An 18,835-nucleotide genomic window follows, 5' to 3' on the forward strand; every position below is an offset into this window, starting at 1 on the left:
GATGAAAGGATAAACTGGTCCACAGCTTAGAGTGTTACTGAACCTAGGAACTATATTCTGTAATTTCAAAGTTTATTTTCTCTGAAAAAGTAAGAATGCCAGTTTCGCAGTGGAATTTAGTACTGTGAAAATAAGAAAACATAATAAACAGTGAAACATATTTTCAAAATTACATTAATTCAGTAAAGAGACCAACAGATGCTATTGTGTGCCCCTGTTTTCATTGAATATATTCAATTGCATTGAGTTAATTCAATTTCATTTCATTAGTGCCAGCTGCTAAACCTTTTCCAATGTTGATTTCTTTCCAAATGTAAAGAAAATTCTTGGCAAATCCAGTGTTTCTTATTGAATTATGAAAGACAGAAAATGAAACTTTATTGAAAATAGTATGTGAGAATCTGTTTGCAAACTTGGGTGTAATTTCAAATTGTAACTAGAAACTCAGATTTAATAATGTTGAGGAAATGGCACCACATCACAAAGCCCTCATGTGGGGATACAGGAAAACAAAACACCTTTAGGATACAGATCTCTTTCATTTCTCCATGATAAATTATGTGCAGAAAAGAACATAGTAGCAATGCTTCATTGGAAAGGCTATTTCACAACTAAAAGTCAATTAGTTGGACATTAGTTCCATTATGGAAAATATGCTTTTTGCTTAAAATGAAGTATTCCTCATTTCTTGCATGTATATTATAAATTGTTTAAGAATTAAGAAATGCTCACCAAGAGCTTCAAGCTCTAATTATTTAAGATTTGTTTTTCTAATAATTTTCTTAAATTTTATTTAATTTTATATTGTCTTCACTTTTTTCCTTATTGTTCAAGGAGCCACCAGGATGGCTTAAAAGTAAAAAGGAGAGTTTTATCGGTGATGTCAGTTTGCAAATCAGGAAGAGGCAGTCTCAGGTATGAACCAAAGGTGCTCTCTCTCCAAAGAGGGGAAGGAGAGGTTGGCTTTTTGTGTGTCGTGAAGTCTGTGTTAAATAACACAGTCACGCATATTCAGCAGGTTAGGGAGAGAATCTATACATATTTATGAGGGAAGTTGAGTACATAGGCAATGGGTAAACACCAATGTATTACAACATACATCTCTTGTTCACTTTGGAACAGGGTTTTAACATTAAGATGAGGTAGAGGCTCTCGGGCCAAAATGGCTGGCAGGCCAGCTGTTGCAGCATCAGGCCGATGGCTGGACGGTATTCGAAAATGGTATTACAATGCTGCAGGATTCAATAAACTGGGGTTAATACGAGACGATACAATACATGAGGATGAAGACGTAAAAGAAGCCATAAGAAGGCTTCCTGAGAACCTTTATAATGACAGGATGTTTCGCATTAAGAGAGCACTGGACCTGACCATGAGGCAGCAGATCTTGCCCAAAGAACAGTGGACAAAATATGAAGAGGATAAATTCTACCTTGAACCATACCTGAAAGAGGTTATTCGGGAAAGAAAAGAGAGAGAAGAATGGGCAAAGAAGTAATTGTATAGATGAAATCTGTGGATGTAGCTGTCTTCAAAGTATTTTTATGAAGATCGTTAGACCTTAAACACAAAATTTAATAATTATTTCATCTGCAGATGTATTACTTTAAATAAATGTCTATTGTAAGCAAAAAAAGAAAAAAAAAAAAAGATGAGGTAGAATTTGGATCTTTATGTCAAAAGGTGAACTACAGGGCACAAAGACAGTTTGCATGCAATGTCTGTAAACTGGCTGAAATTAGCTTGAGGTCTGCCATTGTTTATCAGGAAAGAATGTTTGTAAGGCTGAGTCTTCTGTCCAGTCAGAGTTGTAGTGGTCTAGGTCATAAACCAGAGTTAGGAAGGGTCTGTTATTTTGCCTGATAGCTCCTATTGTAAGACAGTTCAGCAAGACAGTGGTTTTCTTGCAGCTGTAGGAATTTGGGGTGTTGCCCTGACAGCCCAGTTCTAAGCCCGCAGCCTGTTTCTCTAACTTTAGGGTTCATCTTGGTTGATAAAGAGGCATTTATTTTGGTCCCTCAGATCACACCCTTCACCTTTATTTTCATTGAAGTGTGTTAACTTAGGTTGCCTATCTCATCTTATTGTTTTTAAATATTTGGGGGCTTAATTTTTTACCTATGATTTTTAAAACACATATCTAACAAAATACCTCACAGAAGATTTTTGTAAAGCAAAACAAAAACAGAAAGATTTCATTTTTTGTGATATAAATGAAATGTATTTCTAGTTATTTTTTTACTTGCATATAAACTCATTATACAACTATAAAATATCATATTTAGATTAAGATGGGGAAAGTAAGTATTTCTTATTTTCTCTGTATCTCCCTTTTGTAGTAACATCCTTCAACTATATCTGACCTCCTGGCTAAAATATGAATAGCAGAACTAAATATGTAGAAAGTTAAAAGTAGACATAAAGGTAAAGGTGGGAATAAGCAATATATGAGAGTTATAATTGATTCTCCTTATTATATAAATTATCATGAAGCAAACTTTCATATTTTAATAGGACCACAGAGATTGCAAACTTTAGAATAACCCAGAAGCATAGCTTACTTTCTTCAATAATGTTACCAAAAGTTCAGTACTTGTCCCTGAAGCTGAATGAAGAAGGAGGACAAGTGGTTGGAGGAAAGGGAAAGAGAAGTTTGTTAATTTGCTGGCAAATGAGGAGGATGGCAGACTGTCACCTTAAAGAACTATCGTTCCACCTTTAAGCAAAAAACAGGGGTTCTAAAGGGGGTTTTCAGCTTCCAGCTATTGCTGTTTAACTATAATATCTCCAGTGAAGATGATCTCTTGACCTCTGTTTGGATAATTCTGTTGAGTCATCTCTTGTGCTTTAAGATACTAGAAAACAAAGAACAAAGAACTCTCTGCTGCCCCATTGATTACTGGCCTTGGACATGAACATAGGTTTTAATTTCTCAAAAAAGGATGAGGAGTTTTAAAGAGACAACTCATAAAACATTTTGCTCCTTTTCAGACCCTTACATCTGTTGCATATTCCCCTCTATGGGAGGAGGGGCAATATAGTCATCAAGCTACTTTCTGCTGAATTGAAGCAATGTTTTAGATGAAACGTTTGTACTTATTTATGCCATTGCTCTTTCTGATTTGTACAAAAGTAAAGAAAGCAACAGGTTGCAAGGTGAAAAGGGGCATAAGCAACAACTACAACCACGAAGATTGACAAGATGAAATTGAGAATACCTGATAAGGGAGATTTTTACTCTGCTTGGTATCTAAGACCAGTAGGATTATTGGTCCTTCCTGTTGCCTTGTACATGATGCCTGATACAGGGCTGGGCAAGACAGAAATATGCGACCTCTGAGTTTGGAGATCAGATTATGCAAATTAAGAATGTAGAAAGGTATATTAGTGGCACCAAATGAGGTTTAGGATGACAAATCCAGCAGCTAGACAGATCAGCAGAAGAGGTGATAGTTTGGGAAATCCTCACTAAGGAGTTGTCTCACCATCCTATAGACAGAACCAATAACAAAAGAAAGGTTATCAAAAATATCAACATTTTCATTTTTCCTTCTTCTAAAACAGATACTTTAGATCACCTAAAGGCTGGCCCATCCACTGGTTGCTTGGGTCCTCTTCTTCCATGGGACACCTCTTTACTCTGGTACAATGGACCCAAGGTTTTACTCCTGACAATTTCTATGAGGTATGAGTTTTTAGACGCACTTACTAGAGTTCCTACCACTTCTCTGCCAGTTGTTTTCCAGGTCCTTGTTCTTTCCAGGCTTTAGGCAACACCCAGTCTCGCAACTGGGTGGGCATCTGAAAGAGGCAAACTCATGCATAGTGGATAGAATTTGATTTATGTGTTTGACATTTACTGGATTTACTCTGTTTTCTTCACTTATGGTTATATTACCATACTTACTTCAGGGTGCTAGGAAGGGTTGTCCATAAATTATTTCATAGTGGCTTACTTTAAGCCTACTTCTAGGGGCTACGGTTATCTAGAAGTGGGCAATTGGCAACACCTTATCCCACATTAGGTGGGTTTCCTATATCAATTTTGTTATAGTTTTCTTTAAAGTATGATTCTCTATTTTTCCCATGGATTGAGGTCTCCAGGATGCATACAATTTCCATTTCAGATGTAGGGCTTTGCTTACTTGCTGAATTATTTAATACCTCTGACATAAGGGAGGGCCCATTGTCACTCTGTATGGAGGAATGGAGCCTATACCTCAGAATCCTTCACATGGGTTCTGATAACATCAGATGCTCTCTCCATTTGGGTAGGATAAGCTTCTACCCAGCCTGATAAGGTATCTACTAATACAAGCAAGTATGTAAAGTTTACAGTCATTTTAAGCATGGGAGTGAAATCAATTTGCCAATCACTGAAAGGGTGGGTCCCCATATGTTGGGTTCCCTGTGCAGCAGGTCGCTTTTATGTTTTTGGATTGTCTTGAGCACATAAAGGGCATCTCTGAGTTATTTGTCAAACAGGGTCCTCTTAAATGAGGTCGCACCAAATCCATTAAGGCGTCATGCCCATAATGTGTGCATTCATGTAGGTGCTCCATAAGAAGCCAAAAGAAGGTTTCAGGTAGAAGAATGAGTACATGAAAATTCCACTTCCACTTAGCTGTGTCATCCTAAGTGTCAGAGCCCCAGTCTTTAGGTTTTTTTTTTTTTTTTTTTTTTTAATCCTCAAGAGTGTAGTGGGGTTTATGTTGTTCTAAATCTAGCTGGGGTATCAAGGCCCCAAGGAACAGTTAAACTTTAATGTCTTCCTCAGTAGCCCTGTGAGTGGCCTGATTTCTTTTTGCAGCATAAGTGTCTCCTTTTATTGGTGACCAGGACAATGCATGATGGCATCTGCTGGAGTTGAGCCACAGCCTGTATCAGGGCCATTATTTCAGTGGCATACTTAATATCCTTATTTTCTGCCATCAGGAGTCCCCTTTCCCTCCAAATGTTAGGCATAGATCTATCCTGTTAGAATAGATAGCCTTCAGAATCTCTAAATAATCATTCTATAAATGCTCATTCTCTTCAGCTGGTAACAGGGTGGCAGGATTGAGAATAACTACTGCTCAGAGGCAAGGAGGCCTTCCCCCACAGTATTGTCCAGTTGCTTTGCAAGTATGCCACTGACAGTGGGATGTCTCTCAGTATCTGTACTAAAATTCCAAGGTTCAACCTTGTTTTTCTCATGAATTTATAATTTAAATTCTTTCTTCAAGTCAGGCAACCCTAAAACAGAGACAGTCATAAGACTCTGCTTTAATGTTTCAGAGATATTTTGACAGCCTGTGGTCCAGATCAGGGCCTCCAAATATGACCCTTTAAGTGCCTTGCACAGGGGTATTGGTACATTAGGCTATGGGCTCCCTTGCTAAGCTGTCACTAAACAGGGTAGGAGAGTTTTTTTTTAAACCCTTGATACAACACAGTCAAGCAGTGCTGTGAGGTCATACTAGTCTCAGTATCCTTCCATTCAAATATGACTAACATTCATAGTTACTTGTGTAATATCATTAATGGCACATAGATCCTGCATGAATCTATACTCAATGGTATGGGAAATTTAAATTCTTTCTGCACATCCTGGGGGGCCTGTTGACCCATAGGGCCTTATTCACTTTTTGGTAGACCTTGGGAGGAACAGAACTTGCTGTTTCTTCTGAATGCTGCAGTTGCAAGTCATGATGTGCAAGTCTGCTGAGGCCTAAACTTCAAAATGAAACTACTCCACAGTGGCAGCCTCCTGTGTGCTTCACCAGGCCCTAGTATTCAAAGTTAGCAGGAACTTGGTGGTGCCCTCAAAGGCGAGTTTCCGCCACTTCTAGAACAGATCCTGGTGCTTGTCCAGCCCCAGCAAGGCAACCAAGGACATTGGTGTCACTGGAGTCAGTGACAGAGGTGGCAGCTATGAAACAGTGTCAGCTCCAGCAGCAGCTCCCTGGGGCCCACCTCCTGGACCCACAATGACAAGTTCCTCAGCCACTGCTTTGCCAACAGCTGCCTGGCTCCCACCTGGCTCCCATCCCCTGCCTGGCTTGCAGAGCACCATGCATGACTGACTGGTACAGGAGGACCATGGCAGTGTGGCTTGGCAGTGGCAACATGCCTATGTTAATTAAAAAGTCCGGTAATCAAGTCCCCACTGTCAATTGTACCCAGGGCTCCAGTGGGGATATTTGGATTAGAGCCATTAGTGAGGTGTGGAGCCCCAGGCCCCCTCTTTTGTCATGTGAGTCCTGTACTCTCTGTTCATCTCTAGCATTATATACTTTAAAGGCAATATCAACAAGCTGCAAGGGATTCATGCCAATACCCCTTTCCACATGCTGTAGTGTCCTGAATATATCTGAAGCACTCTGCCCTATAAAAGTCATATTAACCATGTGCATATTTTCAGGGGCTTCTGGATCCATATCTGTATATTTGTAATATGACTGATAGATGTGTTCCAAAAATTCAGAGGGATCTTCATCAGCTCTTTGTTGTAATTCTTAAACCTTGTTTAAACTCTTCTGTCTAGGCACTCCCTTTTGGAGACCTGCCAGAGTACACTTTTGGTAATGATTTATCCTCACACTGTCTGCTTCTTCATTAGGATCACAATTTTTGTAAGTGCCAGCTGAACAAATTGAGTTCCCTGATGGGTCTTGGAAAGAGAGATCATTCCCACTCCTGAGTCATAACCCAGAGAGCATGGGACTGAAGCATTAGTTCTAGTTGCATCCTCCCTGTCCCCATTAGGGTGCCCAGATGATGGCAGTTGGTGGCAGCAGTTGCCCTGGGCCAGGCTGTGCATGGGGCCACTTCCCGGGCTGGGCATGGGACTCTGGGGAGTGAGGGCTGGGGCAGATCGGGCAGCAGTGCCCCAGCAGCACAAGCTTGAGTGCAGCCAAGCATGGGGTGCCTTCCCTGGTGGGTGGGGAACTGGTGGTGGGAAATCTAACCTGGTTAATTCCTCACCAGTTTTGTCATCTGGGGTCTGACTATCCTCACAAACTAGTGGTGGAGGTTTCTTTTGTCCCATTAACTTTGTGCTAGGCCTTTCAGCCTCTTTAGTATGCAATCACATGAAAGATTATATATATAGGATCTCATCCCATTTACCTAACCTTTGACAAAGCAATCTCAGTTGTAACAATTCAAGGCTCTATTCAATGGCCACTTTTCCTCACATTCCAGCATGTACATTGGCCAAGCAGCATTACAATAAAACACCATTCTTTTTTTATTCATAAACTTGTAGCTATAAGTTGACTATTAAAGCAAGATTCTCCCCAAGGGACTTTCAGATGGAATAGAAGCAGAGCCTCTCATAAAACAAAACTCACAAACAACAACAAACTCTGGTTGACAAGTGGACAATACAGGGAATTCCCAAAGCAAACAATTGCAAATGCCAAGGCCTTACCAAATAAATGGGATCCATACAAATGAGAACCAAATTCTCCTAATCCAAAAGGGGATGAATCCCCCAGTTTCCCTACCAAATAAATGGGAAACATACAAACAACAGCTGGCTTCTCCTACTCCAAAAGGGAATGAATTCCCCAGGTTCCCTAGTTCCACTCAACTGTGACTTCCACCTCCATGGAATCTGCAAATGCCCTAAAACAGGGATGGAAAGTTCACAACCTTCCCAAAATGGGTGGAATCAAGTGTCTCTGTGTGCACACCAGAGAACTTATCAAAAGGGCCAAGGCATTCAGACTCTTCCCAAATTCATTTCCTTTTCCTCAACAGGGTTTCTGTTGTGAGGAGTTGTTTCTAATTCGGAGAGGGAGAGATGGGAGTTTCCCAGATGTAAACAGGCTCTGGCTTCTGCTGGGGTGGTCCCTCACTCTCTTACCCCAAAAGACCAATGCTCTAACTGGAAAAGATCCACAGCTTGACCCAGGGCTGCTCACCACCTCTTCTAGTAGTTATAGGGTGCCGTTTCACTGGGGTGCCTATGGACCCACCAAGGAATGCCAAATTCTGTTATCAAAAGTTTAGTACTTAGGCCAGGCGTGGTGGCTCACGCCTGTAATCCTAACACTCTGGGAGGCCAAGGCGGGTGGATTGCTCGAGGTCAGGAGTTCGAGACCAGCCTGAGCAAGAGCGAGACCCCGTCTCTACTAAAAATAGAAAGAAATTATATGGACAACTAAAAATCTATATAGAAAAAATTAGCTGGGCATAGTGGCGCATGCCTGTAGTCCCAGCTACTCGGGAGGCTGAGGCAGTAGGATTGCTTAAGCCGAGGAATCTGAGGTTGCTGTGAGCTAAGCTGACGCCACGGCACTCACTCTAGCCTGGGCAACAAAGTGAGACTCTGTCTCAACAAAAAAAAAAAAAAAAAAAAAAAAAAGTTTAGTACTTGTCCCTGAAGGCAAACAGAGAAGGAAGACAAGTGGTTTGAGGAAAAAGAAAGAGAAGTTTATTAGTTTGCTGGCAAATGAGGAGGATGGCAGACTCTCGCCTTAAAGAATCATCACCCTTGAAGAAGAAAAACAGAGTTTTCAGCTTTGGGCTATTGCTATTTAACTATAGCATCTCAGGTAAAGATGATCTCATGATCTTTGTCCGGATAATTCTGTTGAGCCATGCCCTGTGGTTTAAGATACTAGAAAATAAAGAACAAAGAACACTGCTCTGCTCATTGATTACTGGCCTTGGGCATTAATGCAGTTTTTGATTCCTCAAAAAAGGGTAAGGTGTTTGTTGTAGAGAAATAATTCATAAAACATTTTTCCTCTTTTCAGACCCTTACTTATGTTACAACAGGGAACTAGATGCCAGACATTCTGTAGGACATTTTGTGACTTTATTTTAAATTAAAGATTTGTAAAGGTTAAGAAAAACAGCAACTTAATTGTTTTAATTTGTAAATACTTTCAAATTTAATTACTTGGGTTTATAGCTTTGGATTCTTTAAAGAATTATAATGGTTACTAAACGTTTCTAATGCAATAGAAAAACTACTGAGAATTATTGAGTAGCCCTCTAGTCATATTTGCACATAACAACAATTTAGTCACATCATAGTAATTAATAGCAATGTTAAGGAGAAAATATGCTATAAAATTTTGTTTGGTTTTCTCTTACAGGTAGTAAGAACATATGAAGCAACATATCCAAAACATCCAGGTAACAACCAATAATATTTATCAGTGTTCAAAGTATCATGAATTGCTTGATTGCAAACATTAATTTTTTTTATATATATATATATATATATATATTTGTTTATTTATTTAAAAGACAGGGTATTGCTCTACTGCCTGGGCTGGAGTGTAGTGGCAGGATCATAGCCTCAAATTCCTGGCCTCAAATGATCCTCCTGCCTCTGCCTCCCAAAGTGCTGGGACTACAGGCATCAGCCTCTGTGCCACTGCTAATAATATTTTATGGAACTTCTGAGTGGCACATTTATGCATTTGTGTGCTCTAGGATTAAATGGGCTTTTACAGAAGTAAGAAGTGTAATATGTTAGATTTTACAAAGTGCCCACACTGGGTACATAAAGTAGATTATTTTTAAACCTTATGACAATCTCGTAATGTAAATATTGTCATCAAAATCATTTTATGATGCAGATATTAAAGATTGTAAATATTAAGGAACATGTTCAAAGTTAGAGTTTGTTGGGGCCAGGATTCCAACTCATTTTATCTCCGATTCCAAAGTCTATGTCCACTCTACATCTTATTTCTTTACTATAAGTATGATTATGATAACAGTTACAGCTTTTCAAATGGTTAGTATTAGGAGTGCATTGTGTACTTTTTCTTATTTTCTTATATTATCTTCTTAAATCTCTTTATAATCACAAAAGATTTAAGGAATATTTTAAATTTAAATTCTTCATTACTATACAGAATAAAAAAAAAAAACCCTGAGAATTGGAGCAGTCAAGTAATTTCTCCCAAATCATGCAACTCATAAGTGTACTTGCTGGGATTTAAAGGACTGCCTGAAATCACAGCTAAAGCCTTTAACATTCACGCAGAGTTTATTTTAAACTTAGGCTTTGAGAAAGAGAGAAGGAAAGTTGAATGCATTGATACAAGGTAGGATCATCCTTTAAAATATCTCTCACCACTTCAAAAAGATTCACTAGTCACTGACAAAACTATCTGGCTGCTGCAGTGAGAGTAAGAATAGCAATATTTTTCTCCCTTTCATTTGTTTTTCTATTTGTTTCCTAATAGCGTTTGTGCATTTGGATCTCTTATTTTGAAGTAAGACATTCAGAGATTTCGCTTCAGATTTATAAAAAGAAATTGACAAAAAAGGAGGATGTGTGTATGTGAGAAAGAGAGAGAGAGAGAGAGAGAGAGAGAGAGAAAGGTAATACTCTTAAAAGATGTGTTTGGAGATTGCCAGGAGGTCCTTCTAGAGGTAATCATTCTCTTTAATGTACAAACTATTAGGGAAATTTCTTCCATACATTTTGTGGGTATCTTTGACATCCGAGAAGTCTAGAACAGACAGCTAGTGAGGGACAATAACGTGGGAGAAGGAGCTGTAGGGTAATGAAAATTGTAGCACTGCTGTTATGTTCTCAGTTGTAGAAGAAAATGCAGATGTATTTTTCAGGTATTGTACATTTACGTGGGTGTGATTAAGATTGGGTGTAATGAATGTGAAAGTACCATGGGAATAAATTAGAATACTGCAACAGTATAGAATGTTGCAACTAAAATATTTAAAACATTTGGAAGATGCATCTTTAATCCTAAGTGTTTTTTTTTTAATAAGGCCATCACCCTAACAGAAAACAAATAGGTTGTAGTATTAAGACAGATACAAACTCAGATGCTGTAATTTTTTTATCTGTTTGATCTTATGCATTTACTTAACCTCATTGCTGCTCAGTTTTCATCTGTTGAATAGGAATAATGATATTTGCTGCATGATATGAGTGGAGAGACTCTACCTCAACACAGTGCTTGACATTTAGAAGATGATTAAGTTCAAACAGTAGCTATTTTTATTTTTCAAAACATACTCTGTCTCTGAGATGATAAGCATCTTCTCACTGTGTCTTCACATAGCAGAAAAGGCAAAGGAGCTCCCTGGGGCCTCCTTTATAAAGGCAGTAATCCCATTTATGAGGGCTCCAATCTCCTGACTTAATCACCTCCCAAAGTCCCCAAATACCATCACTTTGGGGATTAGTTTTAATAACATGAATTTGGGGAAGATACACACATTCAGTCTAGAGCTCAAATGATGTCAGAATTTCTTTGAAGATAGTCATCTGTATGCTGTGAATCCACCACTATCTCTCATGGGAAGGGGATGCTCCTCTTCTCCCTCACCTCTCCTTCAAAAAGACCATTTGAGAGCTTGGCAAGTGGAGGAGGAATGAGGGCAGCCATGAGAACAGATGTGCTCCCACTATTGTGCCTGGTCAGAGTAGATGGCATTGGGTTCTCTGCTTAGGGTCTCATGAGGCCAAAATCAAAGTTCTGGCCAGAACTACATTTTCATCTGGAGCTTGGAGTCCTCTTCCAAGCTTGTGTCTGTTATTGGCAGAGTAGAGTTCCTTGTTGTTGCAGAATTGAGGTCCTCATTTTCTTGCACTGTCAGCCAGCAATCCCTCTCACCTCCTTAAAAAACCAATTTCTTTTCATATGGCCTGCTCCATGTTTAAAGCTAGCAAGGGCACGAGTCCTTCTCGTGCTTTGAATCTCTCCAACTTTCTCTTTTGCCTTAGCCTGGGAAACTCTTTGTTAAGAGTTTATGTGATTAGATCAGGCCTAGCCAGATAATCTTCCTGTCTTAAAGTCAACTCTGCCATATCACACAACACAATCACAAGAGTGATATCTCACCATATTTGAATAGCCCCTGGATTAGTGTGGGAAATCTCTAGGAAGCCATTTTAGAAATTATGCTTACTACACAATTGAGACTTTTAATTATTGAAATGATGTCACATTTTTTTTTCCAAAGTGACTAGACAGTTTTTCATTATCTGAAACGGACTCATAAAGTAATAGACTCTGTAGAAGGTTTTATTAAAGAATGAAAGCAAGAATTAATTACCTCCACAAATTGGGGCTAAGTGGTCAATGGTGGTGATTGGTTAAGAGTGTTCCTTTTATGTTGCTTGTACGCTATGGAGGTATTTCCTTTAAAAAAAAATGAATATCCTTAAACAAATTGTGGTTTGTAGTAGAGGGACATAACTAACTTACAGAGCCCTCCTCCTCTCTCTCCAAGAAAGGGCTAGGGAAATAAATATAGTAACCTCATTTTCTTTTCAACCTAGGATGCCCTGCTGACTTTCCTCCTAGGCCAGAGGGCAAGAATCTGCTGCAATATATATAGGTCAGTGTCCTGATGCCAGAGAGGTGTGGGTAATGGGGGAGAGTGGATCTGCAGGGCAAATAGAAAATGTTCAGTGTGAAAATCTATTAGAATAAACTGAGAAAAAATGGTTACTTTGGGTAATACGGTAGCAATTGAAGGGGAGAGCACATTCTGGATATATTTTGAAGGTATAATGAACAGGTTTTTTGACAGCATTAGCTGTGGAGTGTGAGACAGAAGTAAACAATACATCTAAGATTTTGGGCCTGAGGAATTGGAATAATGGAGATGCTGCTTACTGATGTGAGAGAGATGGAACCAGACCTTTCCACCTCAGTCATTCAGTCCAGGAAGAGAGGTCACATCCTATACAAAACTTGACACTTCCTATAATGTTGCCCGCCTGACTGGAGGGATCAGATGTCCTGGTATCACTAATGGGACACTAGCACCCTAGTATTCCTTGCTTCTGCAACCACCCCCACCCCCAGTGAAAGCCCATATGGGGGGGAGACGCTCAGAGGAAGCATTGCTTCTAGATTAGAGTCAGGGGACCCTGTCTGAGGTAATAGGGTGGCCTGAACTGCAAACAAATCAGAAAATACACATTAAAAGGAAAAAAGAAAAAATTATGACTAGAAATGCTGAGATTGAGCTTTCCTAGGTGCAGCCTAATCAGGTAGCTGACTGGTCCACTTCTGCCCACTACCAAACTCAGTGTTTCTTAGCAGGCACTGCAGTGCCATGTTTCCCTTGCATTGGAGTGCAGTGTTTAGTGTCCATACTGCCCTAGGCAGATGGGGTACCCCCCACTAGCAGACCACCTTTCTTCAGTTGCTATGTGAGTTACCTGTTCTGTGGTTCAATAGCTTCATCGGCTTGAGATGACAGGGCATGCTAAAAGTTCATTGTGTTCCATGAAAGTCTTCCCATTGTCAGGGCTTGCATAGTGAAGGATGTTCCTTGGTTCAAGTGAAGTCCCATGGACTTAAGTTCCTGTCAAGGGTGGCTATGATAGTCTCTGTATCCACGTGAGTAACATATTTGTTCCTTCTAGTCAACAAGCTATTGCCATAGTTGTTGTCTCCACACATGGGACCCTTAAACAGTGCAGTCATTCTGTTGCTGCTCTCTAGACCAGATGGCTAGGCTGTTGGTAATGGCCCATGGGTTGATAAAAATGTAGCAAGATGTAGTGGTAGGGATGGCCTGCATAGCCATCACCGCTGCAGGTAGTTTTGCCCATTGAGCAGAATGCCCATGTCCAGTCTCAGTTAAAAGATGGCCATCCACTGGCTGAATGGTTGCTACAGCACAGGGAATCCTCTCGGGAATCCTCTCTGCCTATTGTTTCACAGAGTCATCAGTAAACCAAGCGTTAGGTCAGTAGTAGACTCTGAGTCTTGGGTCCCAGATAGCCGCAGGAGAAGCCAAAGCATCCTCTGAGAGTTGCTTGGTGCAATTCTGTCAATTTGTTCATGGATCCTACTTGTCCCTTGGCATCCCAGGTGGGCTCAATTTTGAATGTACCATTTTCATTTGATAATTGATCTCTGTTGAGTCTCTCCAATTTTATTGGTGAGGATTGTAAGGACCCAAGTAAGAATGAGCAGTTCAGGTTGCAGTGTCATGTGTGACACATGAATCATGAGATGCTCATTCTTCAGCAGTGCCCAATAACTAGCGAGGAGTTACCATTCAAAAACAGCATATCTGATGCTCCCCCACACCACAGCAAATAATTTGTTCAAAATTTGAGAAACTGGTGCATCCCAGTGACACTTTTGTGCTTCCACAGACTCTAACCAGCATGCATGGAGGTTGCAGACACCTGTAATTCCATTTGGCTCTCAGGCTGTAAAGGTTTCAGAAGCGCCAGGGTCATGGCTTGTTGAATGGCTTCTAAGACCTGCTGCTGCAAAGGGCCCCATTCAAACATGGTGCTTTTGCTGCTCACTCTGACTAAGGGAGATAAAAGAACACCGAGGTGGGGTACATGTTTCTAGTACCCGTAGTGGCCTACCAGCTGTTTGGCTTCTTTTTTTATTAGTGGGTCTGCTGTGTCCCTTTATGAAACAACACACCAACCAGGCTGCATAAGACTTCCCTGGCCTTTATCCATATCTGTCCTTTAGACAGTGAGTCTTTCTTTCTGTGAAGGCCTGCATGGCATGTGTCCATTCCTTTTTAGATACCTAAGAGATCATCTGAGTACCTCTTTGCTGTTCCCTCTCAGGTGTCTCAGGGTCCATCGGAGTAACTACTTCCTAAGCTCCCAGCCCCAGGAATGTGCCATCACTTTAAGTGCACAAAAACCAGGGGATCATGCATCATACTCCCCTGTCTTCATGTTCCCTTCTTTCTGCCTCAGTTCATGCAGCCAGTTCATTTACATCTGTGTGTGTGGTGACATATGTCTCAGATAACACCCGCCACATCCCCCCAAAACATCCAGCTATATGTCCAGCCCCTGAACCCCCAGGATAGGATCTCTATCCTGGGCCAGGAACAGGTGGGAGAGGAACGTCACCTCTCGCTTTAACAATAAGCCATGGTTCTGTTAGACTGGATCTTGTCTAATCACTGTGCCAATTTTGTGAAGCAGGATCACTTAACACTGGTTATTATAATAACATGTCTGAGTCTGGTGAGACAGAATGCACATTCACACAAGTAATGTGCAGTGGTTTATGACTTACAGACAGACAGCAAGGAACAACAGAAGCCTAAGAGTCATTGTGAGCTAGTCACCCAAGGCTCAGGAAAGCTGCCCGGGGTAGATGAAGCCTTGTCTGCATGTACCCATCTCTCCTTGCACCTCAGCTGAGGGACACAGAAAGCAGCCTGCTCTGGGTTTTATACTCTGGGGCAGAAGAATATGCTGGGATAAATTGTTGAAGGAAATCCTGTTTTTAGGGGGAGCCTGGAACAAGAGCCTAATTATTCTGGCTGTCTCTTCCTTACCTCAAAATGTTGCATTGCCAGAACATTCTATAGTTATTCTTGAGAACTACAAGTGAGAAGTGATTTGGTCCAAGGCCAACATGAGAACTGCCCTATTTTGGGGGGGGAGAGGTGTGGCGGAGGTTTATCTTTTTCAACGACATCTTCTTTTCCAATATATAATCTATGTCATACTGGAGACACCTATGCGATATTACATAAGTGGGATATTCTGATATTCTGTAATTAAATACACATTAACACATAAGAAAATGAGGGATGCTTATAATGGGGATATGAACAATTTATTACATGACAGGCACCGGGCTTTATATATATTCAACAGTTACAGCAGTTCTAAGAGGTAGTCTGTTCCTATTTTAAGATGAGTAAACAGAGACATATTAAACATATTGTTTGGTGCTTCATGGTGTATAAGTAAGAGTGTGAAATAAATCCTAGGTTTTTCACATTTCAAAGCCATAGGTACTTGCAAAACATGACATGGTGCTGAAAAACACTGAAATACTAAATTAAAATTATTCATATTTTGTTTCTAAAAGATAACTGTGCTTGTTATAAATATAGACTATTTTTAAACCAAATAATTTGATCTAAAGTTTATTATTTTTCCTACAAAATTAGATTCTCACATTTAAAACTGTTGCAGCCATCAGAAATCAGCAGTGATATCATTGAACAAGTTGAGTTTAGTGCTAATTTTGAGGAGGAACTATGCCCACCATGAAGAACCACAGGATATCCAAGTAAGAGAGTATCACATAAGGATAGTTATTAGGATATGGGTTTACATTGGGTAATTTTAGAAAGGGCTTAATAAGCAGTACTTTATTATTCATTTGGGTGCTGTTAGATAGTGTAGGGATTCCATGATTGGGCTTCTTTATAAATCTTATTAAAAAGACAGGAAGAATGAATCCAGGCTAAAGCTGTAGTTGGTATTATATTAGGCAGGACAGCAAGATGTAGGATATTTCTGAAGTTTGAACAATGTTGATGTTTTGTCTGTATTTAGACAGAATTACAAAATGAGCCATTTTTCTTCTTGATCCATCATGGTCAGAGTAGCCTTGTCTGATGTTAGTATTCTGTTGTACAGTATTACGTTGAACAGGAAAACACCACAACTTAGTTGACAGTGACAGGTTAGCTTCCAGATTTCAGGAACTGCTTTTCTCTTCTAATCTTGTTCCATCATTGAAATCACACCTTGTAGCTCCAGCTCCTCCATCCTCACCCCACTAACAAGTATAGATCCACCCTCACTGGCCCTCTCTATTCCTTTTAACCTGATTTTTTTTTTTTATTTATTTCATCTTATTGTTATGGGGGGATACAGAATTGCAGGTTACCTACATTGTCCATGTACCGCCTTTCCCCCCAAGTCAGAGCTCCAGGCGTGTCTGATCCCCAGATAGTGCGAGTTGCACCCATCATGTAGGTATATATCCCTCCCTTCCCCAACCCCCCTTCCCGAGTCAGCACCTTCAAGCGTTACCATTCCCCAAACGGTGCGCAATGCACTCATTGTGTAGGCATACACCCATCCCCTCCCCCACCCCCCACCTCAGTCTGATATCCGATTGGTGTCGTTCCCAGATGTGTATTTAGGTGATGTTCAGGGAAACCAATTTTCTGGTGAGTACATGTGATGCTTGTTTTTCCATTCTTGGGATACTTCACTTAATATAATGGGTTCCAACTCTCTCCAGGAGAACCATAGAGATGTCGTATCTTCATTATTTCTTATAGCTGAGTAATATTCCATGGTATACATATACCACAGCTTACTAATCCAATCATGTATTGATGGGCATTTGGGTTGTTTCCACATCTTTGCTATTGTGAATTGTGCTGCTATAAACATTCGGGTACATGTGTCTTTGTTACAGAATGACCTTTTTTCCTTTGGGTATATGCCCAATAATGGGATTGCTGGATCAAATGGCAGGTCTACTTGAATCTGTTTAAGATACCTCCATAAAGCTTTCCACAGGGGTTGCACTAGTTTGCAGTCCCACCAGCAGTGTATTAGTGTTCCTGTCTCTCCACATCCACGCCGACATGTGTTGTTTTGGGTTTTTTTGATAAAGGCCATTCTCACTGGGGTTAAGTGATATCTCATTGTGGTTTTGATTTGCATTTCCCTGATGATTAGGGATGTTGAGCATTTTTTTCATAAGTTTGTTAGCCATTCTTATATCTTCTTTCGAGAAGTTTCTATTCATGTCATTTGCCCACTTTTTGATAGTGTTGTTTGATTTTTTCTTGCTGATTTTCCTGAGTTCTAAATAGATTCTTGTTATCAGTCCTTTATCTGATGTGTAGTATGCAAAAATTTTTTCCCATTCTGTAGGTGGTCTGTTTATTCTCGTGACTGTTTCTTTGGCTGTGCAGAAGCTTTTTAATTTAATCATGTCCCATTCATTTATTTTTGTTGCTGCTGTGATTGCCTTGGGGGTCTTCTTCATAAATCCTTTACCTAGGCCAATGTCTGTAAGAGTCTTTCCTACATTTTCTTCTAGAATTCTGATTGTATCACGCCTAAGGTTTAAGTCTGTTATCCACCGTGATTTGATTTTTGTGAGAGGTGAAAGCTGTGGGTCCTGTTTCAGTCTTCTACAAGTGGCTAACCAATTCTCCCAGCACCATTTATTGAATAGGGATTCTTGTCCCCAGAGTATATTCTTTCCCGCTTTGTCAAAAATTAGGTGACTATATGAGGATGGTTCTATATTTGTATTTTCTGTTGTGTTCCACTGGTCTGTGTCCCTGTACTTGTGCCAGTACCAGGCTGTTTTAAGAACCACGGCCTTGTAGTATAGTTTGAGGTCTGGCAAATTAATACCTCCCATCTTGTTTTTGTTGCTTAAAATTGCTTTTGCTATACGAGGTCTTCTGTGATTCCATACAAAGTGTATAATTATTTTCTCTACGTCTGTGAAGAATGATGTTGGTAATGTAATAGGGATTGCATTGAATCTGTAGATCACTTTGGGTAGTATAGACATTTTAACAATGTTGATTCTTCCGATCCATGAGCATGGTATATTTTTCCATCTATTTGCAAGTTCTGCTATTTCTTTTCTCAGTGTTTCATAGTTTTCCTTATAGAGGTCCTTTACCTCTTTAGTTAGGTATATACCTAGATGTTTTATTTTCTTTGTTGCTATTTTGAAGGGTATTGAGTCTTTGATTTGGTTTTCCGATTGACTGTTATTGGCATATATAAATGCCTCTGATTTGTGTATATTAATTTTGTAGCCAGAAACTTTGCTATATTCGTTAATCAATTCCAGGAGTCTCATGGTTGAATCCTGGGGGTTTTCCAGATATAGCATCATATCATCAGCAAAAAGTGAGAGTTTGATCTCGTCCTTCCCTATTTGGACTCCCTTGATTTTATGTTATAGATTTATTATACATTTGTATATTATTCAATTTTTAAGTAAATTAGACTATAGACTATTTTTACTACACAATGGCAAGGCAATGAAATAATGATTTCACCCTTAAGAATAAGGTCATCTAAATCTTAAAGTGTAAATAGGGTCTATATGAATTA

At 39.9% G+C, this 18,835-nt stretch overlaps 1 pseudogene; it reads left to right on the forward strand.

Moving 5' to 3' along the window:
• Nucleotides 1–1,162: 1,162 nt before the first annotated feature.
• Nucleotides 1,163–1,626, forward strand: LOC138386611 (cytochrome b-c1 complex subunit 7 pseudogene; annotated as a pseudogene).
• The last annotated feature ends 17,209 nt before the right edge of the window (nt 1,627–18,835 follow it).

This window comes from Eulemur rufifrons, chromosome 7 (genome assembly GCF_041146395.1).
Source record: "Eulemur rufifrons isolate Redbay chromosome 7, OSU_ERuf_1, whole genome shotgun sequence".
NCBI classification, from domain to species: Eukaryota; Metazoa; Chordata; class Mammalia; order Primates; family Lemuridae; genus Eulemur; species Eulemur rufifrons.